Raw genomic sequence first — 23292 nt, forward strand, 5'->3', positions numbered from 1 at the left:
ACATAAACAATTAGAAATAATTTTTTGTTGAGAAATTCTTTTTTAGAGGTTTCAGGTTTAGAATTTTTATGAAATTTTACTAAGTGTTGCTTTTGGACAATGATACAAAATGGTGGTGTCGATGATTGATTTCTAGTTATTGGCAGTTTTTAGGATAAATTTTTTTTAATGATTATTAATTTTTTTAATCACTGATTTTTAGAAATCCCTTTGAAATATGAGTTCGTTGAATGAAACTTGTAAAGAGAAGTAACAAAAAAATTAGGATGAGAGAAGAGAAAAAAAATTTTAAAAAATTTTTTTTATTTTTATAACAGGTTAAAACGATGCCATTTTAGAAACAGGTTTGGTGCAACTTGTGTGTTGACCCATGCATTGATTTTATTATGACTTAACCTATTTGCATTGAAAAGTTTTTGTATTTTATTTTAGTTTTATTTTACTTATTTTAGGTCAAATCTTAAATTTGTTAATTAATTATGTATAGAAGCCAAATTTGAATACATATTAAGGTAGAAAGACTAATTTTATTATTTAACCCAAGTAAAAACGAGCCGTACAATTTGAGAAAATTTGATGTGAAAAATGTTGACATGACAAAATATTTTTGTCGTATCATAATTTTTACCATATGGACTTGACACATTAACAAAGTCAACGGCTACGATAAATAAAAATGTCACGTTAGGAAAGTTAAAATGCTCATCAATTTTAATAGAAAAAGTTTGAACCATTTACAATTTGACTAAATTTGATAATTTTTGAAATATAAAGATTCAATTTGAATACATTAAGATAAAAGGACTAATTCCATCATTTAACTAAAATACAAAAATCTATTGTATAATTTAACATATAAAATATCATAGCATAACTATTAAGCTCATCAATTCATCTCACTTTTCTTACTTTTTCAGTTATGTAATGGGATAATTTCTTCCATTTTCTTAATAGTTTGTTAATATTTTATTTTTAAAAATACCTTAAAAATATGTGTCATTCTATTAATATCTTTTAACCATAAGTTTATTTGATAATTTCTCAAAAAATAAATTTTGTTTGCAAAAAAAAAAATCTTTAAAGTAAATTTAATGACAAATGCTAATACCGGTAATTTTTAATGTTCAATAAATTATGTCTTGGCTACCATAAAAATTGGGAAAAAAAAGGATAAAAGAAAAACATTTAAGAGGTTTTTAAAATTTCAAATGTAAAAGTTTTTTTAAAAAAATTTTAGTTTAAAATTTTTCTACTTTTTATTTTTAAAAAGTAATAATATATTTTATTTTATTTTTAAAAAATAAAGGTTTTTGAAAATTTACTAGTTGTCGATTGTTAATTGACACATGGCATCCATGTGCATGCCATATAAGCAAATTGAAAAATTTTTATTGATGATGTGTAAATTAATATGACAAGTGTTATTATTTAATTGACTTTTAGCCACATCATCGTCTTTTAGTAAGAGGGTTAGCTAATAAACTAGATATTAATACATATAATAATAATAATAATAATAATAATAATAATAATAATAATAATAATAATAATAATATCACATTGCATATTTTAATTAAAAAAACATGCAAATTGGAAATTTTCTTAAAATAAAATGTCTAAATATAACATTATCCCTTTTAGATACTTATTTTTACTTTAACTTTTTTAACTTTTTGTTTTTGAAAAATTATTTTATGATAAAATTACAATTACAAATTATAGTTATAATTAAGTATTACATATATATTAATTATTAAATAATCAAACATATTAATCGAAAAATTAAAAATAATTAAATAAATTCAATTTAAAATTAAATTAAATCCAAACACGATAAAATAACGTTGTAGATCCAAAAGGCCTAAAAAGTCTTAATGAAAACCAGCAAGAGCCGAAAGAGTATACTGAAATTTGAGGCTAGAGAAAGTAATGTTTTCTCTTACCTGTTTGGAGCTCGAGAAAATCGAAGAAACAGCCTGGGTTTGAGGAGGTACTGGAATTGTACGTCGTGGCAAATCCTTGCAACTGTGTTGATGGTATTTTTCTGGGCTTTGATTTATACATCTCTCTGCATTGATTTCAACTGTGATTAAAATGGAGAAGGGGAGGAAAAAGGAGCTTTAACTTTCAAGCAGAAGTCATGGAACAGCCTGGGACGCAAATAAAATCGCCCAAATCAGAGAAGCGAGCAGTCTGGGAGCAGAGTGAGAAGAAGATATTAAAGATCTCTGTTTCAGCAAAGCTGGGCTTCCATGATGAAAACTTTCCTAATTTCGAGCACTGAAACTCTACCGCAAGACCATTCACTTCTCTGATTGGGCAAATTCTCAACTGTTCCATGATGTTCATTTCTATTACCAGCTCTGCAAATTCAGGGATTCATTCGAAGTCAAAAAAAATTTAACGAGTTTAAGACGACATATTTTCGTTCGAGAAAGCGCGAGCTGAAATTCTCCATTTCTCTTCTTCCAAGTCTTCGTTGAAAACGACAACTGAGGCTCGCGAGGATCGTGAAGCTTTCGCTCGAAAGTGGCGAGGGTCGGGCGATCAAGAAAAGACAAGATAGTACTAAGACTTTGGTTAAATGTTACATAATTCTTCACATTAGAAAAAGAGGATTGCCAGCTGCAACCGCATTGACATTCACTCTTTAACATCTGCATAATTAAAAAGTCATTGCCATTATCATTTTCAAATTTAAAAACTGGCAATTGATAATTACAGGTTTTTTTATTTTTCATAGAATTGTGAATTTTTCCTTTCTCTACCTACCAATAATTTTAAAAGAATTACTCATCAAAGTCAAACTTCTGCAATTTTTTCAAGTGAGTCCATTTTTAAAGGGTTTTAATTTGTACATATTCTTTTGTTGCTAAGCTCGGAAAAAAAAATTTTCAGTGAAAAATTACGGTTGAATTTAGAAATCTTGTATTGCTATATAAGTTAGTTATTTATGTTTGAAAGACAATAAAATTTGCTTAAAGATGAGAAACAAGAAACAAACTTTTAAAAGGATAAGTTACCAAACGTCTCACTTACAAACCCAAAACCATGTCCTAAAGGAAACCTTTTATACTTGAAATTGAGAAACAAAAAACAAATTTTTAAAAGGATAAGGTTCCAAATGTCTCACTTACAAACCGAAAATCATGTCCTAAAAGAAACCTTTTATACTTGTTCAGTAAATTTCCACTAAAATCATTACTATTGACGATAGCTAATAAAGTTATCCAAAATATACCAACACATATCATTTAACTCAAAAACACATATCACTTCCTATGCAAGAACGATGCTCAACTAATTAGCAATAGAACACAAGTAGTTAAAACATTATAAACTTATATTTGATGTATTGTGTGTGTATCGCGCTATATACTAATAGTAAATCATACAATAATACCTCATAAAAAATTAATTTTAAATATAGTTTTAGAATTAAGGCCTTGTTTATTATCGATGTTAAATGTAACTTTTACGTTCAAAAGCTACTTTTGATTTATATAATATGAAATATTATATAAGCATTCGATATTTAATGAAATACGTAAAATTTATATAATATGGAATATTATATAATTGAATATTTAATTAAATATTATAGAATATTATAAGATATTAAATATTATTTAATGAAATATGATATAATATTTATTATTTAATATTAAATATAATTAAATATTATATGTTTAATATTTATAATGATAAATATTTATTTTAATGTTAAATCTTAAATAATTTAGTAAGACAAGTTATCTAATATTAAATATTATATGTTAATTTTGATTTAGTTAAATATTATATAATTTATTATTATTTCATATTAAATTTAATATAATTTTTGTTTTAAATTAATTAATTATATTTATACTTTTTATTATGAAAATAAATATAATATTATATTAGTATAAAGATACTATTCGCCTACTTATGAACAATGTAGTAAATGGAAACTTGCTATGAAAACCAATGACAAGATATTCTTGCTTCCAACAATTTTAGAAATTTTGTTTTCGTTTTCATTTTTTGAAAACAAAAAACGGTACAAAATATGCTTTTTGCTGTTGTTTTAAAAAATTGAATTAGAAAAAAAAAAAAAAAAAAAAGAAACAAAAACGCTACGAAACGACCCTTTGGTTTTCCAACCTAAGCCAAAAAATCCTTCAAGACGTGCATTTATAGTGAAAAAATGCATTCAAGATAAAAAAAAATTTATTTTATTATCCCTATATTTATAATATTTTATTATATCTATATATATATATATATTTAGATATTTCAATTATGCTCAGCATTTTCTCATAGTAATATCAAGCATTTAAAAATTTTTACTACAATTTTCTCATCACATTTTTTAAATACATTTTTTCCAACCCAAACTTTTTTAAGTGCAATAACAATACTCAACTAGTCCTAAGTGGATTTTTTTTTTAAAGTAATTTTATAATAAAATATCATTATATAATTTATTGAGACAGTATATAACATTTATATGCGAATAGTGCGTCAAATATAAGCTTAAACATTGTTCATATTTATATCACAAACTTAAAATAAAAGGAAGAGCAAAAGGAACTCTAAAACTCATTAATTTTTCTTAGAAAATATTATTCATACTAGCAAAGCTCCCGCGCAATACCACGGATCAATTTTTTTTTTTTTTTTGTCATATCTACTTAATTGGTTTTTATTGTAAAATCTACCTAATCTAAAATCAAAAAAGGGGAAAGGTAACAGTAAAAAATGAAGATGAGATGTGGCTTTTTCGATTGGATTTGTTTTTTTCACGGAAGTTATCTAATTTCAAAAAAAAAGAAAAAAGAAAAAAGAAAAAAAATTTGAAAAGAAAGCAAAGAAATAAAAAAAAAGAAAAGCTCATAGATGATGTCATATGGACACTTTTATTAAGCTAAAAATATTAATTTCTTAAACTACGATATCAAGTAATTAGTTTATTAATATAATTTATTAATTGTGGCCAATTATGATAAAAGAAGTATTTTAGTAATTATGTTAAAAAAAGCAATATAATAATTTTAGTTAATTATACAAAGAGAGAAATTACAGTCAATTTGGATGTCGATATTCAATTATCAAGTAATTGAAAGGGCATTATAATAATTTCTAAAGGGATGATTTTCATGGATGTTAAAATTGAACATGTAATTATGAAGCAACAAAAATGTATTTTCATAATTATGGTAAAAGGGTATTATAATAATTTTGATAAATTAAAATACGAGAGGTATTTTTATAATTATGGTAAGAGGGGTATTATTGTAATTTTGGCAAATAATGGTAAGAAGGCATTTTTATAATTATAGTTGTAGGAGCATTATATTAATTTTGGATAATTATGGTAAGAAGGGTATTTTAGCAAATACATTGAAAGGGACATTATAGTAATTTTAGTTCATAATAAAAAGAGAGACATTATAGTTAATTTGGATAAATGCAATTCAATCATTAAATAGTTAAAAAGGGCATTATGATTATTTCAAAGATGATTAATTTCATATTATTATATGAAAGTTAAAATTTAATATGTAATTTGGAGCAATTAAAATGATATTTTTCGTAATTATGCTTAGAGGGTATTATAATAATTTTAGTTAATTATAATAGAATGGGTATTTTAATAATTATGGCAGAAGAGGCATTATATAAAGCAATTAAAATGACATTTTTTTTTGTAATTATGATCAAAGGGTGTTACAGTAATTTTAGTCAACTATAATATAAGGGATATTTTTGTAATTATAGTTAAATGATACTTTCATAATTATACTTAAAGAGTATTATAGTAGTTTTGATAAATTATAATATGAGAAATATCTTTGTAATTATGGTGAGAGAGGGCATTACAATATTTTTGACAAATGATAGTGGGAAGGCATTTCTATAATTATGATTGTAAGGACATTATATTAACTTTGGTCAATATGGTAAAAGGGGTATTTTATAAATATGTTGAATGGGGCATTATAATAATTTTAATTAATCATAGAAATAAGGATATTACAATAATTTTGGATGCATGTAATTCAATCATCAAGTAATTAAAAGGGTATTATGATTATTTTTAAGGGGATTAATTTCATATTATTGTATGGTTATTAAAATACCATACATAATTATGAAGCAATCAAAAAAATATTTTCATAATTATGCTTAAAGGGTGTTATAATAATTTTGTCAATTATAATATGAGAGGTATTTTCATAATTATGATAAAGAGGCATTATATGAAGCAATCAAACTAACCTTTTTTTTTTAAGTTATGATTAAAGAGTATTATAGTAATTGTAGCCAATTATAATATGAGGGGTATTTTTATAATTATGATAAAAGAGCATTTTCGTAATTATGGTTCTATGGGTATTACAATAACTTTGGTCAATTATGGTAAGAGGAGTATTTTCATAATTATATTAAGAGGGGTATTATAGTAATTTGAGTAAATTATAGAAAGAGGGATATTACAGTAAATTTGGATGCATATAATTTAATTGTTAGATAATTAAAAGGGCATTATGATCATTTATAAGAGAATTAATTTCAAATTATTGTATGGATATTAAAATTTAATATGTAATTGTGAAGTAATCAAAATGGTGTTTTCGTAATCAAGCTTATAAGGCATTATAGTAATTTTGGTCAATTATAATGAGGGGCATTTTCGTAATTATAATATGAGATATTATATGAAGCAATCAAATGGGTATTTTTGTAATTATGGTTAGAAGGTTGTATAGTAACTTTAGCCAATTATAATATAAGGGGTATTTTAGTAATAATAATAAGAAGGCATTTTTGTGATTATGATTAGAGGATATTATAATAATTTTGGTAAATTATAATAAAAACGTATTTTCATAATTATAGTACGAGAGATATTATAGTAATTTTAACCAATTATGATAAAAAGAGTATTTTAGTAATAATGTTAAGAGGGACATTATAGTAATTTTATTGAATCATAGAAGTAGGGGCTTAATAGTCCATTTGGATGCATGTATTTCAATTGTTAAGTAATTAAAAGGGTATAACAATTATTTCTAAAAGAATTAATTTCATATTATTGTATGAATATTAAAATTTAATGCACAATTTTGAAGTAATCAAAAAAATATTTTTCTAATTATGTTTAGAAGTCATTATAGTAAATTCAGCCTAATTATAATATAAGGGTTATTTTCATAATTATGTTTAAAGGTCATTATAGTAATTTCAACCATTATAATATGAGAGTATTTTTATAATTATGGTAGGAGAGTTATTATATAAAACAATCAAAAGGGTTTTTTTTAATGCTTAAACTGAGCCTCTAGTTTAAGTGGTCCGATCTTTCTATCCTGCTTTAGTATTTTCTATTCCATTCAGTCCTGCCTTCTCCATAAAAAGGGAAAAAAGTGTGACAAATGTGGTGCTTAATAAAGCAAGAAAATAGAAGATGAAGCAACAATTAATGAATTCATCAGCAAGGAGTTATCAACAATTGATGAACAGATCAATCAAAATAAGAGCACTGCAGCTGAATATAATAAAACAAAATTAACATACACAACCAAGTGATTCTTATTTATAAGTTATAAACAAAGAAACTAGTAATAAAGTTTAAGTGACATAAACCATAACAACACTTACAAATAAATCAAACTTTCATGAGTTTATATTTCATATAATATAAGTAAATAATTCTTATATACTATATATCATTTCATTAATGAAATATAAAGCAAACTAGTATAGAGTTGAGTACTTGGTCTCATGAATTTCCTTTGCTTTCATCGGCCGCCAAAACAGTAAGCATGCCATCAATGGAGTTTCGGATCATAGCATCAAGCAGTGCCCACTGAGTGTTCACTCCCCTGAGTTGGTAACATATTAGATGAAGGTCTTCTAGGTTGGAATTTGTGTCCATGGCCTCCATAAGCTCTGTTTGCACTGCACCCACCTCTGCTAACCCCCCTGACCACAGTTTTACTTTCTCCATCTCCTTCTTCTTTAATCATGAACAACAAATTAACAAAGGAAAGCGAGATTTATTTACCAGAAAAGAAATTTAAAGAAAAGTATCAAAATAATGTGATGAAATGCAAATTGAGTACCAGATGAAGCCTTCTTTTCCTCAGCCGATGAACCTTCTTTTTTTGCCTTTTTCCGGCCATTATTAGATCAATGCAGTCTTTCTCTGTTTAATTTAGCAAATTTCTCTTTCCTTTTTGCTGAATATATAATTGAGACTAGACGATCGATAACGCATCAAAGCGCGCGATAACGCTTGATTAACCAGGCGGTGTCGTCACTTCCCTTGCGGTAGTTTATTCATACAACATATTTAAAAAAAAAAAAGAAAATCGTTAGTTTCGTGTCTTGATTTTGCTCTTCCCTTAACTTTCTATTTCAAGTTGTAAAAGCCTTGGAACCGACCAATTTTATTAATGTTTAACATCAAAGGCGACGTGGATACGCAAGTGGATACGCAAATTGATATGTCTAAAGTTTATAGAGTTTTTTTTTTTTTTTTTCTTTCTCTTTTTTTATTTTTTTAATAAATTATATCATACAATATCATTACATTAATAATTAAAATTAAAAATAATTAAATCTTTGAAAATAAATTACATTTAGTAATTAATTAAATTTAAATAAACTTATTAATATTTATTTTATAAAATTTTAGTAATTAATAAAATGTTATTATATGATTAATTGATAATTAATAACATTTGTATACTATCAATGCTTCGAATATTAACTCATAAAAGAAGACGACAACATTAAAAAGCAAATTTTATTGTCAAAAAAAACAAAAGCAAAGTTTATTGACTCCCATATTTATGTTCCCTCTTAATTCAATACTTTTACGAAAGATTTTGTTTTTAAAAAGTATTTTTACGAAAGATTATATATACATATGTAGTATTTGGCTGACTGTTATGCTGCTAATCTTTAATGTATATATGTATATATATACATATATACATTAAAGATTAGCAGCATAACAGTCAGCCAAATACTACATATGTATACAATTTAAATGTACAAAATATTTTTTTTTGTTACATTTGGAGGATAAAGTCTTAATTAAGAGTGTAAATGATATATTAGTACTCGCAAGTTACTTGAGTTTGATTCGAATAAAACTCGAATTCGGTTCATTATTATCGAGTCGAGTTCGAGGAGCTCGACTCATCGATCAAGCCAAGTTCGAGTAACTCGTGAGCGTAATCAAGCTTTTATATTTAAATTTTTTTATTATTTAATTAATAAAATATTTCGAATTTGAACTCGAACTCAAACACAAATAATTGAGCTCTTGTCGAGTATAAGAATCGAGCTTATTTTTACATATTTTCGAACTTAATCGAGCGAGTTCGAGTAGTTCAAATTTGATCACGAATCGAGTTCGAGCTAAGAAAATGAAACATGATCGAGTTGAAACCGAATATCGAGCTACGAGTTGAGAGTCGAGCTCGAGCTGTATCGACTCGACTTGGCTTGATTACACCCCTAACCCTAATACAAATAAAGGGGAAATGAGACGTTTGATTCGAAACTAGATCTTTAATGTCCTCTCAAGTACCTTTAATCATTAGACAAAAGACTCGGGGACAACGAATAAAATATTTGTACATAGCATTGTCCTCGTTCTTTTTTATACTTTTTTCAGTTTTTCAAAGAAATTTTCAATGTTCTACGAAAAAAATTTTCATTAATTGAAATAAACCCAAATTTATACCAAATTTATGCTTCAACTCACACAAAATAAAAAATTTCAGTTTTTAAAATTTTAACACCAAACTAATCCAAATTATAATAGAAACCAAATGGAAATAATTTAGTTTGATTGGATTTCTCGTTTGATAATTTGTGATTTCTTAAGAAGCTCAAAAGAAGTTTTACACAATTTAAACATTTAAAAATAATTAAGATATTTTACCTTTTGAAGGGGGAAATAACTTTAGAGACTAAAGAAAACTTATATATTTTTAGATAAAAATATGTAAATATAAAAAATTACAAATAAAATAATAAAATACCCTTGTTAATTATATTTTTAATTAAATTGTCGGTTTGGACTGATGACTTCAAAATTTTGTAAAAAAAAAAAAAATTAATTCCACTTTGACTTTGAAACATAACCAAAATTTTTTTTCTCTTTAAACCATATCATCCAATCAATCAATTTCGTTTGATATTTTGGTTTTCGCCAAATAATATTCTGCTCTGTTTACCACTCTACGTAGCGTATGAACCAAAAATTTCATTCATATTTTAACAGTATATGTTCTGTAAAATTTTCTTTTATTTTCTTATGAAATATTCTTTTTACTTTTAATTTTTTATTCTTTTTTAAACAAATCAAAAGTATGGTATTAAATTTTCCTATTTTTAAAGGTAAGTGATAAGTTTTAAATTACTATTTTAAATATATTTAATTGTAGTCATTAATAATATTTATCTAATTTATAAATAAAAAATCTAATTATAGTTATTAAAAAAAAACTCTTGAGATGAATTTATTTGATAAATAAAAATATAAATTTACATTGATTTATTTACAAATTTTATATTAACTTTAAACTCCACTAAATTTTATATTAATATATGATATAATTTTGCTCATTGGACAAATTTATGTTCTTTATATAATATGTAATTACATGTTTAATATATAATTATTGTTTAAAAATAAATTAAGAAAAATCAATATTTACTTGCAAAGGAAGAGATAAGAAAAATTAAGGTAAATAAAATGAGACCAGGCAACACCACGAAAAGTGCAATTTGTTTATTAATAAAGGGAAATGATACAGTAGAAGCAAAGCAATTGTTCTGCTTTCTGCAGAAACAGAGAAACCCTTTCCCAGCACATGGACTATGAGCTCAAATTAGTTAAATTTTGATGGTTGGAACATCTTCATATGTTCTTCTTTCTGAAATTTGGTGAATAAATCTTCAAAGATTTCTTTCATGTTTGCATGAAAGGAAAGTGAGCCGAAAGTTCCAGGACAGAAACATTCATTGAAAATGAAATTGAGGGTTGAGGCGCAAATCCTTAGAGAAAACCTTGACAGGATTTTCTTGCTTTTAATTCTTAATATGTTTATGATGAATCTTCCTTTTCTGTTTGCAGTATCAATGCCATTTAATGATAAGAAGAAAAAGGATAAGGAAAAAGTGAAAGGTTAAAAGAGCAGTGCAAGCAGAGCTGATAGCAGAAATGAACCACATGAAACGCAAACGCAAAACTTGGAGACCTTAAATTGAATAATATGACCCAAATCACTGCAAACTTCAGTCTTTGTGTTGTTCCTCCTTCTGGTGAGTCATTTTTACAGTTTAAGGTCTCCAGGTTTGCTTCATGCTTCATGAGGTTCATTTTGCTGTCAGTTCTCTGTTTGCACTGCGCCATCCAATCCTTTTTCTTCTTCCCAATCCCTTTCCCTCTTATCTTTCAATAGTATTGATATAGCAAACAAAGTTAAGAGCGAATTAAGCAAAGCGAGATTCATCAGAAACGAATTAGAAACAAAGCAAAGCAAGAAAATGCTCAAGATTTGCCAAAGGAAATGAAACCGCCTCGGTCCTTCTGGGAAACTTTCGGTGCAATTTCCTTGCTTGCAGCCATGAATCAGACGCAGAAAGAAACCAGCAGCCTGCCTTTCAAAGAGTGAAAGTTTTCACCATGTCTTGATACCTCTTTATAGGATAGGAGTCCAATGTCCAAAATTTGAAGACCAAGTCATGTTCTAGATAAATGATTGGTTACTATTTTTTTATTAAGAAAATTAAGAAAAAAAAGTAGGACTGTTGATAAAGTGGACAAATTAAAATTATGGTGCGTAAACTGACAACTTCTGGGTCAATTTTTTTTTATGAATCCATTCATTCAAAGCAAAATCGTTAGGTTGTCGGGCGGTTTTTCATGATTCAATAAATTAGATTGCCTCGAGTCGTTCGACTGGAAAAAGAGCTCCATGGCTTCAACAAACAGAGTAGTCTTTTATATGTAATTTCTCTTGACAATGATAACAAGTTATACGATGAAGATAATTTAATCTCCCCTTGTCCACTTCAAAATTGTATACATTTGAGATATCATGAAATCTCAAACTTTAATTATCACGAACTTTCCCTGGGAGATTTTTTTTTTTAAGTAATACCTCCTTCATCCCAATTTATTTACCTTTTTTTGTTAAATCAATGAATAATTTATAAAATTTGAGTTTTTTTTTTTTTTTTTAATTTTTGGGTACAAGAGAGAATACTATGATTTGAATCTGAAATTTCTATCACTATTTCACCTTACCCTTACCACTTGAGGGTGGTATACAATTTACATATATATAAGGTATAAATACAATGTTCAATTATCAATAAGTGGTTAGTTTGATTGGTTAAAGTTCGTTATATTTAACAAAAAAATTTTGGATTCGAATCCTATTAATAATTATTTGTTAAAATTATCTCAAATATACAACTTGTAATTATTTATTTTAAGCTGTCAGGTATAACAGTTATAATATTCAACTAATCAACTAAGTCATAGTATAATACCATATAGAGTAGAGAATTGGAATGATGAAGTATTTGCTTTATAAAAACAAATGCTAATGGAGAAGCAAATTCCGGTGGAAATGATAAAAACCCATCAGAAAACATTGTAGATCAACATAAAACAAGCTTTTCGTCACTCTAGCTAGCTGAAATCTATATCACTATCACTTAAATATCATTAAATTTCTACCAAGCATTATTGATTAATGGTCAATCACCTTGGAATATTCTCTGCCATAACAACATGCCAAACGCTACTTTCGTGGATTCAACTCTTTTTTTAAATCCACTGATATTTTAGTTTCAATTAAAGAATGACAACTAGTGTTCTCAATAATTTTGAATTATTGAATTTAAAAATAATTCAATTATTTTATACTATTATTTTTAAGAAGTAATATCTATTAAGTCTATAATTAAAATTTAATATCTATAATTTCTTTTTTTATTTTTATACTGTGATTTCATTTGTATAAAAAAAAATTAAATTATTTGTTTTTTAGATAATTAATTTTGATTTATTTGTACTTGATGCTCTCGAAATCCAACGGTAGATAATTACGCAATTTTAATTATAATATACAGTAATCACTTTTCAAGAAATTTATTTTTTAAAAAAGTAGAATACTAGAAGTCAACAAGATACTCACAAAGTTAAAATAATCAATTCATTTAAAATAGTGTTGAACGAAATAAAATATACTAACCGATATTTCTTGCTCAAAATTATTAGGAATCGTCGTTTTCAAAATTATATTATTAAATATAAACCAATTAACTTCGGTAATGCCTTGAATGTTACGTATTGTTGGAGTTTGGCGGAAAAATTAATTTGGGGAGTCAGCATCAAATGCAGCATTCAATGTACACTTGATAATAGAAACAAATATTTTTATCAAAAAGTAATTGATTTAATTTGTTAGATTTATCCTTTTTGACAAAAATATTTTAAGTTCGAGTTTTATCGATGATTATTTGTTGAAGTTATCTCAAATGCATAATCTATCAGATACAATACATCTTATCTTGATTTGAGAAATTAAATAACTTATCTACATCAAATTTTTGTTTCTTACAAAAAAAAAATTTATATTGCAATACTAATTCTCATCTATTGCTTCTTTTGCCACAATTATTTGGCAGTCCTGCGTGAATGTGCGATTCTGTTGGTTGTCCTGCGCGAATGCGCCATCAATCGTTCGACTCTGGCGTCATCGCACTTGCCAATAATCCTTACTATGAAATTCAATAATACGTACAAAATTCAACCAATTAGATAACGGGTAGGTGAGGGAATAATAAAGTGTAGAAAAATTTCCGAGACTTTGTCATGAGAGACCTTTCAATGTTTGCTTATATATATTAATTTGGAAGAAATGTGTAGATAACTTTGATAAATGTTTTTCCATTTGTTTTTTGTTTAGGGTTATAATCTATAGTTGATTTTAAGCAACGCCAAGTCAATTTACTATTACGATAATTGGATTCTTTTAACAAATAATATTAGTTAACAAAGTTGATTGCCAGTTTATAATTTTTAATGAAATGTTTAAATTATCTGAAAATGCAGGTTCACCTGCTATTGATCATCATGAGAAGGTTACCTAAAAACCGCTTAAAAAAGAAAAAAAAAATCCCTAATAAAGAAGTTAAAAGATAAAAAATTTATAGAAACATAAACAAAAAAAATACAGGAGAGAATAGTTAAGAATCCCTAATTAATTAAGTGTTTTTTAAAAAAATCATATTAAATTAATGAATTAATATTTAATATTCTAACAATATATAATTTTTATATACTATTAATTAATAATAAGATAACACCTCAATTAATAAATAAAAATTAAACTTTAAGGCATTTAAAAATAAATATTAATAAATTTATTTAAAATTAATTAATTACTAAAATTTTGCTCTCCCCTAAAACTCTCATACCCATTTCCAATCTTGCTATTTCGACTATTTCACTCATATTTTTAGCCCCATATATCGATTGTTTCGACATCATTGTTTCTCTAGCTATTCTCTCTGTTAACTTCGCAAAGTTGGGGGAGCAGGTTCTATATTGCTCTTTTTTCTTTTACTATGAAATTACTTTCCAATTTTCCTGTAAATAATAACTTTCAAATATGCAACATGTTTCTGGAATACACACAATGGATTATAATCCGCATTATCACTTAATGGTTGTTCCACTTCGGTTTGGGTTTTAACTGTTGCCAATGTCGGTAGCAAACCTGTTAGCTCTTTTAGCTGTGCTTGTCTTATTTCATGTCCACGATCTTTTGAACTCAAATAGGAACTTGCTTTTGAAGTTTGATTTTCAAGATTTTCTAGGTGAAAGCAATGGAAGTGGCAGGCTGTGAGTAGCAAATCTGAGAAGTTGACTAACCTGTGAGTAGCAAATTTGTATGAGAAAAATAATCATGATCCATCTTTGTTTTGAAAAATAATCTCTACTTTTGTAACTGTGAATGAAGCAGCCAAAATAGCAAGATTACAAATGGGTATGAGGGTTTTAGATTATTGAAGAATGAGGTAGTAAACAAAATTAAGAGAGAGCAAAATTTTAATAATTAATTAATTAATTAATCTTAAATAAATTTATTAATAATTATTTTTAAGGGTCGGAAAGTTTGGTTTTTATTCATTAAATGAGATGTTATTATATTATTGAACGACAGTATGTAAAAGTGATATTCTAAATGAATTGTGTTAAAGAGTGTGGAAATTAAAATTTATAAAATTGATTAGTCATGAATTTTGATTAATGGGAATCTATATAGATTATGCCTTTCTACTTTATTTTTTTTAATGAATTTTGATAAATAAATAATTAAAAATGGTCACAAACTCTATGAAAAATGCTGGAGGAGCAGTGCATAAATGATTTGAAGAAAGTAAAAAAGCCTTTTCTTCCAAAAAAATGTTACCAAAAATATTGGAGTTCCAGTCTTTTACTATGTTGGTAAAAGAATCAAGATTTATTCTGAGATTGTCATTCCCTTTCCAATTATCACTTACCAAACTCGTAAAAGTATCATGTGTGTTAAACAAGCTGTTTAAAACGAAAAGGTCTGGTAGATTTATTTACCTCAATTATGCCATGTAGTTGCACATGAATCGACTAATGGTCACTATAAACTATTGGAATATTCCTCACAAAGGCCTCCGAAATTCGTGCCTCCAAATACTATTGCACAATACTACACTTCTTAATCAAGTTTCCTCCCAAGTGGCCATTAGACCAAGTGAAAAAATTAGCAACTGCACCTAAATCAATCAGATTCGAAAAAGATATCACTTCGTGAAGCCTATCCATTATTCTTGCATTTTCCTAAGTACCCCATTGCTTTTCACTGTTCGAAATAATCTAATTAAAATCACCTAGCTGTTGGGGAACATTACAGCTCTGATACTATTTGTTAGGCTAAAAGTTTTCAATTTAATCATACCAGCGGAAGCAAAATCAAACAACAAATCAAACATATAAGAGACAACAATTTAACGTAATTCGATTCAATTAACCTATATCTACGGATGAGAAACAAGATCCACTAGTTATAGAGAATTACAAACATACATCAAATTATCAACCTCACTCAACAATCAATACTCATAAGACATTCTCAATCTCCTTTAGTCTAGGGAGTATTCTCAACCCAAACAACTCTCTTACATCTTTTTCTCATAACTAATCCTGTAGAGACTTCACCTATTTATAATCATACAAACTTGCTCATTAAGAATCTCTCTCCTTTTAGAATTCTTCTCCTATAAGTCAAACTTGCCTATTAAGAATCTCTTTCCTTTTAAAATTCTTCTCTTGCAAGTCATACTTGCCTATTAAGAATCATCTTTATCTTAGAATTCTTCTTTTACAAGTCTTCTTGTCTATCCAGCAATATCTAATAAGTCTCAAACAAATTTCTAACAAATCCCAAACAAATCTCTTATGGGATTTGAGTCAATATTTCCAACAATATTCATCTTGACTCAAATTCCATCAAATCATTTGTCTTCATGCTAGACATGTTTGGCTCCATCTATAATGGAAGTCTCACACTCATCTTCTCTTGTGTGTCTTCATGCTTCATGCAAATCGATATTTCAATCCTCAAAACACAAACCCAAACTTTTTTCTTGAATCACGCTCCTCTAAACTTGCCTCTTCTCATGTCTCAAATCATGTTCTTCCCACATCTAGAACCTTCAGTTCTTCCCACGTCTTGAACCTTTGACTTTTCTCATGTTTCGAATCTTCAGCTCTAATACCACTTATTGGGAAACACCATAGCTCTGATATCATTTGTTGAGCTAAAAGCCTTCAATCCAATCATACCAACGGAAGTAAAATCAAATAATAAATCAAACACACAAGAGACAACAATTTAATGTGGTTCGGTTCAATCAACCTACGTCCACGGATGAAAAACAAGATCCACTAGTTGTAGAGAATTACAAACATACATCAAATCATCAACCTCACTCAACAATCAATACTCATAAGACACTCTCAATCTCTTCTAGTCCTATGGAGTATTCTCAACCCAAACAAACACAAATCCAAATCCTTGTGCACCCTTTCAACATAACTAAACACATACCCATATACTCCCATACATCATACTTATGTGGATCATTTCAGTCTCATCTAGTCAATTTACAAACAAACATACACACTTATAAGACGTAGAGCCCCAATACTATTATGGGGTGTCTATCCCACAAAATCCTACAACCCTCTTACATCTTTTTCTCATACTTAATTTTGTAGAGACTTCACCTATTTATAATCATACAAACTTGCTCATTAAGAATCTCTCTCCTTTTAGAATTCTTCTCTTGCAAGTCAAACTTATCTATTAAGAATCCTCTTTCTCTTAGAATTCTTCTTTTGTAAGTTTTCTTGTCCATCCAGTAATATTTAACAAATCTCAAATAAATCCCAAACAAATTTCTTATGAGATTTGGGTCAATATTCCCAACACTAACAACACCCATGGTTTGTTATCAAATTCCTCAAATTCAAGCAAATAATATCAAAGCTGGCTGCAAACTGCTGGTTGTAGACTTGCATAAATTGCCATAAGCTAGGGCCCCTTTAATACCCATATAATCTGTAATAGACACTAAAATAAACTGCTTAGTTTTTTCTAAAACTTGTACATGACCAATGTTTGTTTTCCAAACTAAACGTATCTCCCCGTATCTTTTTGTCTTATGTCTACAGAAGCTGTCGGATATTATTGATGCTGCAATGTATGAAAAAAGTTGGAATCTAATTATGCTATCCCAAGGTGGTCCTCAACTCTCACATGTTTTCTTTGTGGATGATTTGGTCCTCTTTGGAGTAGCTTCGTTTGAACAATGCATAATTATGGTGCACTGTTTAAAGAGATTTTGTGCTTTTTCAGGTCAGAAAGTGAATTTTGTGAAATCAAAGTTCTTTACATCAGCAAAGGTTTCAGAATGCTCGATAGTCGACTTTGGCTCTATTACTGGAATGCAACACTATTCAGATTTTGGAACTTATCTTGGATTCCCAGTACACTCATCACGGATTTCCAAGTAAAATTATAAAGGCTTAATGGAGAAAGTGAAAAACAAACTTAGTTCTTGGAAGGCGAAGTAGTTGTTTTTAGCAGGGGGAGCAATTTTGGTTCAGTCCCTCACCAATATTATTGCTAGTTATACTATGCAAGCGGTAAAACTCCCAGTATCAGTGGCAAAGGAAATTGATGCGCTGAACAAAAATTTCTTGTGGGGTGGTTCTAAAGGGGTTAGGAAAGTGGCTTTGATTAAATGGGACAGAATTTATCGTCTTAAAAGGGAAAAGGGTTAGGGGGTTCGAAAGACCTTAGATATGAATAGGGCTTTGCTAACTAAGCTCGGCTAGAAATTAGCAGAAAGAGACAAAAGTTTGTGGGCTAGGCTGTTACTTGCTAAGTACTCGAAAGTTGTACCTTTTTTTCCAAGAAGTGAATAAATAGAATTCTTCCTAAAGTTGGAAAAAAATTTTATGGAGTAAAGAGTTAGTGGTTCAAGGTTCCGAGTAGTCAATATCTCAAGACAAGATGTAATCGATCGTTGACTAAATTGGATGACTCGTATTGTGTTAGTGATTTTATGAACCCTTAGTTGGGATTGGATTAGAATTGAAGATATTGATGAGGTTAGAGAGCAATTAACTTTATTTCATTTGTCTCCAAATAAGAAAGACCAACTTGTTTACTTAGCAGCTTCAAATTGATTATTTTATGTTTTTTTGCCTATAAATTGTAGCTTGGTGATATTCAAACCAATGTTAATTGGTTGAAGATTTGGGGGTTGAGTGCGCCACTTCGAATTAAGTCCTTTATTTAGTTAGTGATGCATAATAGGATACTTGAAAGAGAGGCTTATGTGACGAGGAATTTTTCTTTCCAATTTGGGTCATGGCCCATTTGCAAATCAAGTTAAAAACCAAAAAATCTCTCCCTGAATCCAAAAGGCCTGGCCGGCTCAAACCCAAGATCCAAATATACCAACCCAACACACCCAAACAATTTCTTCTCACAAACAGAGGCCGAATTTTGCAAAGAATCTTTGTTTTTTTTTTTGCCAAACTAGCCCAAATTCTATCTCCTGCCGCTGAATCTCCTCTTACGCCGCCGCTACCTGCCGTCTTGTTGGCATTCCTCCGAGCTCCCGGTAACACCCATCTGCCTTATTTCAATTTTCCTATGGTTTTGCATTTTTACTCTTTGCTTTTTTGCAAAATTTGAAGGAGTAAAAAGTGAATAGCATATTTGAGAACCAAATAAAACTTTGTTCGCTTTGGTTTTAGATTCTACTTTGATAATGTATTGCTTCCCAACCCTTTCTATGATTCCGTGTTTTGCATCTGGGTTATGTTTTGGGTGTTTGTATATAATGAATTGCATGTTATTCTGCGCCGATAGTTATTCACGGTTTCTTGGCGGATAAGGTTTTGAGTGTTTCTGTTATTTGCAATGGATAAGGATAGGTATGATAGGGAAGACGATGCTTCCAGAGAAAACTGGATGGAGGAGCCTACAGTGATGAATTAGAGCAAAATGACAAGCATCTGAGTAAGGACGAGAAGAAGAGCAGCTGAGAAGAAGAAAAGGATCGGCAAAGTAGGGATAGAGAGCTGGATTGTTCTAAGAGAAGCGGTGATGAGGTCTTGAAAGAAAGGGAGAAAGAGACTTTGGAAAAGGATTGAGTGTTGACCAAAGACAGGAGGAAGGACGAAAGAGATGAGCCAGGGAAGGACAGAAGTAGAGATAGTAAGGTGAGGGAAAAAGAGGAAGATCGTGAGAGAGAAAAGGATCAAAAGGATCGAGGAAAGGAAAAGGACACGGAAAGGGAGAGAGAGTCTGGGGAGGAGAGGGGAAAGGATAAAGGTAGAGATAGGGATAGAGAAAAGGAAAAGGAAAGAGACAAGGCGAAGGACATGGAAAAGGCGAGAGAGAAACTTAGAGAAGAAAAGAAAGGGTGACTTAGATACGAGAAAGATTAGGAATATAGGCATATTAGCACATGTTGATCATGGTAAAACCACATTGGCTGATCATTTGATAGCCTCCACGGGTGGCGGTGTACTTCACCCTAAATTAGCTGGTAAACTTAGGTTTATGGATTATCTTGATGAATAACAAAGAAGGGCGATAACAATGAGGAGTTCTTCCATAGCCTCTTCATTGTAAAGACTATGAGATAAACCTTATAGATTCCCCTGGTCATATGGATTTTTGTAGTGAGGTGTCAACTGCCGCATGATAGAGTGATGGTGGATTGGTTTTGGTTGATGCTGTTTAGGGTGTTCATATTCAAACTCATGCGGCTCTACATCAATCTTGGATTGAGAAGGTTACACCATGTTTAGTTCTTAATAAGATTGATAGGTTGATATGTGAGTTGAAGTTGAGCCTGCTGGAAGCTTATAGTCGGTTATTGAGGTTGTTCATGAGGTTAATGGGATTATGAGTACGTATAAGTTGGAGAAATATTTGTCTGATGTTGATTCGATACTTGCTGGCCTTTCAGGTGATGTGAGTGATGAGAATTTGGAGTTTATAGAGGATGATGAGGGGGATATTTTTCAACCTCAAAAAAGAAATGTAACATTTGTGTCTGCATTGGATGGGTGGGGCTTTACAATTAATGAGTTTGCTGAATTCTATGCTTCTAAGCTTGGTGCGAGTACAGCTGTGCTTTAGAAGACTTTATGGGGTCCTTGGTATTTCAATCCGAAGACTAAGATGATTATTGGGAAGAAGGGATTAGGTGGAGGAAGTAAGGCTTGGCCAATGTTTGTGCAGTTTGTTCTTGACCCACTTTGGCAGGTTTACCAGGCTCCTTTAGAACCTGAGGGAGACAAAAGGATGCTTGAGAAATTGATTAAGTCTTTTAATTTGTTTGTCCCTCCTCGTGAACTGCAGAATAAGGACCCAAAGGTTTTACTTCAAGCTGTCATGAGCAGATGGCTTCCTTTGTCAGATGCAATTTTGTCAATGGTGCTGAAGTGTATACCGGATCCAATTGCTGCCCAATCTCTTAGAATGTCATGATTGCTTCCCCAAAAGGGGATTCTTGATAAAGGGGTGGACTCTAATGTGCTTGCAGAAGCGGATCTGGTGAGAAAGTCAGTTGAAGCTTGTGATTCTAGCCCTGAAGCACCAAGCATTGCTTTTGTATCTAAGATGTTTGCAGTCCCAACGAAGATGCTGCCCCAACGAGGTCGACATGGGGAGATTTTAAACAATTTCACTGATGAAGGTGGAACTAGTGAATCGGATGAGTGCTTCCTTGCATTTGCAAGGATCTTTATGGGGTTCTGACATCAGGAAAAAAAGTTTTTGTTCTTTCAGCTCTATATGATCTGTTGAGAGGGGAACCAAAGCAGAAGCATGTGCAGGAAGCTGAATTGCAGTCCTTATATTTAATGATGGGTCAAGGTCTGAAACCAGTGGCCTGTGCAAGGGCTGGGAATGTTGTGGCAATTCGTGGACTTGGCCAGCATATATTAAAAAGTGCAACTCTTTCATCTACAAGAAACTGTTGGCCTTTCTCAAGTATGGCATTCCAAGTTGCCCCCACCCTAAAGGTTGTGATTGGACCCGCTGATCCAACAGATATGGGTTATGAAAGGACTGAGGCTTCTGAATCGAGCAGATCCATTTGTGGAGGTCACTGTTTCATCTAGAAGGGAACATGTGTTAGCTGCTGCCGGGGAGGTTCATTTAGAAAGATGCATTAAGAATTTGAAGGAGAGATTTGCAAAGGTGAGCCTGGAAGCCTGTCCACCTCTTGTGTCTTGTAGAGAAACTATTGAGGGTGATTTATCTAATCCGTTGGAGGATTTGAAATTTTGAGTGCTAGCTCAGATTATATCAAAAAAATGACTCCAAATGGAAGATGTGTCATCTGTGTTCAAGGCATAAAACTTCCACCTACACTAACCAAGGTTCTTGATGAAAGTTCTGATTTTCTCTCAGATATTATTGGAGGTAAACCAGGGCAGACTGTTAAAAGCTTGGAAATACACTGATTGAGTGTGGGTGAAGATGAGAATCCAATTGAAGTACTCAGAAAACGCATAGTTGATGCTCTGGAGAGTGATATTTCATGTCAGAATGAAAATGACCAGGATCAGGCTGAAAAGTGCAAAGGTAAATGGCTTAAGTTTCTTAGCAGGATCTGGGCACTTGGTCCAAGGCAGGTTGGTTCTAACTTACTCTTCACTCCAGATTACAGAAGGGAGAATAATGATGGCTCTGTTCTAATAAATGGCTCCCCTCATGTATCTCTGAAATTGGGCTTAGCTGATAATTCTTGTGCACGTGATATGAGTGCTGTTACATCTTAGGAAGTGACTCAACCACTCTACATAGAAGCAGAGAGTCTTGAAAGTAGTTTGTTGTCTGAATTTCAACTGGCTACTGCTGCTGGGCCCTTATGTGGTGAACCAATGTGGGGAATAGCATTTATCATTGAAGCTTATATCTCTTTCTCAACTATGCAGGCCAGCGACTCATAACCTAACCAACAATCTGAGCAGTATGGCATTTTTACTGGGCAGGTTATGACAGCAGTCAAGGATGCCTGTAGAGCAGCTGTGCTGCAGAGGAAGCCTCGGCCTGTTGAAGCATGTACTTTTGTGAGTTGAATACTCCAACTGAATATTTGGGCCCTTTGTATGCTGTGCTTGCTTGGAGGCGAGCCCAAGTGTTGAAGGAAGAAATGCAGGAAGGCTCTCCGCTTTTTACTGTGCATGCCGATGTGCCAGTTTCTGAAAGTTTTGGTTTTGCTGATGAGCTAAGGGGATGGACATCTGGGGCTTCTAGTGCCCTTCTTGTGCTTAGCCATTGGGAAGCACTTCCTGAGGATCCATTTTTTCTGCCCAAAACAGAAGAGGAGATAGAAGAGTTAGGAGATGGTTCTAGTGTTCTTCCGAATACAGCAAGAAAGCTCACTGATGCTGTGAGGAGCCGGAAGGGTCTTTCTGTAGAAGAAAAAGTACTTCAGCATGCAACAAAGCAGAGGCACTGGCTTGTAAAGTGTAGAAGTTATTTAGAAGCCATGCTATTATCTCCAAGTACTTGAGCTATAGAGTGATAATGATCATAAACAAATTAATTTTCAATATGATTGATAATCCAATTTTGTCTTCCTTGTTTCTCCCTAAGATCAAACGTAGCATATTCCTTTTGAAATGGA

The 23292-nt window shown here is 30.3% G+C and overlaps 1 long non-coding RNA gene and 1 pseudogene across 1 annotated transcript; one reads left to right on the forward strand and one right to left on the reverse strand.

The window, feature by feature from the left end:
• Positions 1-7541: 7541 nt before the first annotated feature.
• On the reverse strand, positions 7542-8390 carry LOC149513602 (uncharacterized). Its single transcript, XR_016329485.1, has 2 exons — positions 8112-8390; positions 7542-8005 (listed from the first exon to the last, which is right to left on the reverse strand). It is a non-coding gene; the product is annotated as an uncharacterized LOC149513602 (long non-coding RNA).
• Positions 8391-18265: 9875 nt separating this feature from the next.
• LOC149513603 (ribosome assembly protein 1-like) lies at positions 18266-23245 on the forward strand (annotated as a pseudogene).
• Positions 23246-23292: the final 47 nt, after the last annotated feature.

The sequence above is a fragment of the Durio zibethinus genome, chromosome 18 (assembly GCF_047325235.1).
Source record: "Durio zibethinus cultivar Kanyao isolate XHJ-2024 chromosome 18, ASM4732523v1, whole genome shotgun sequence".
NCBI classification, from domain to species: Eukaryota; Viridiplantae; Streptophyta; class Magnoliopsida; order Malvales; family Malvaceae; genus Durio; species Durio zibethinus.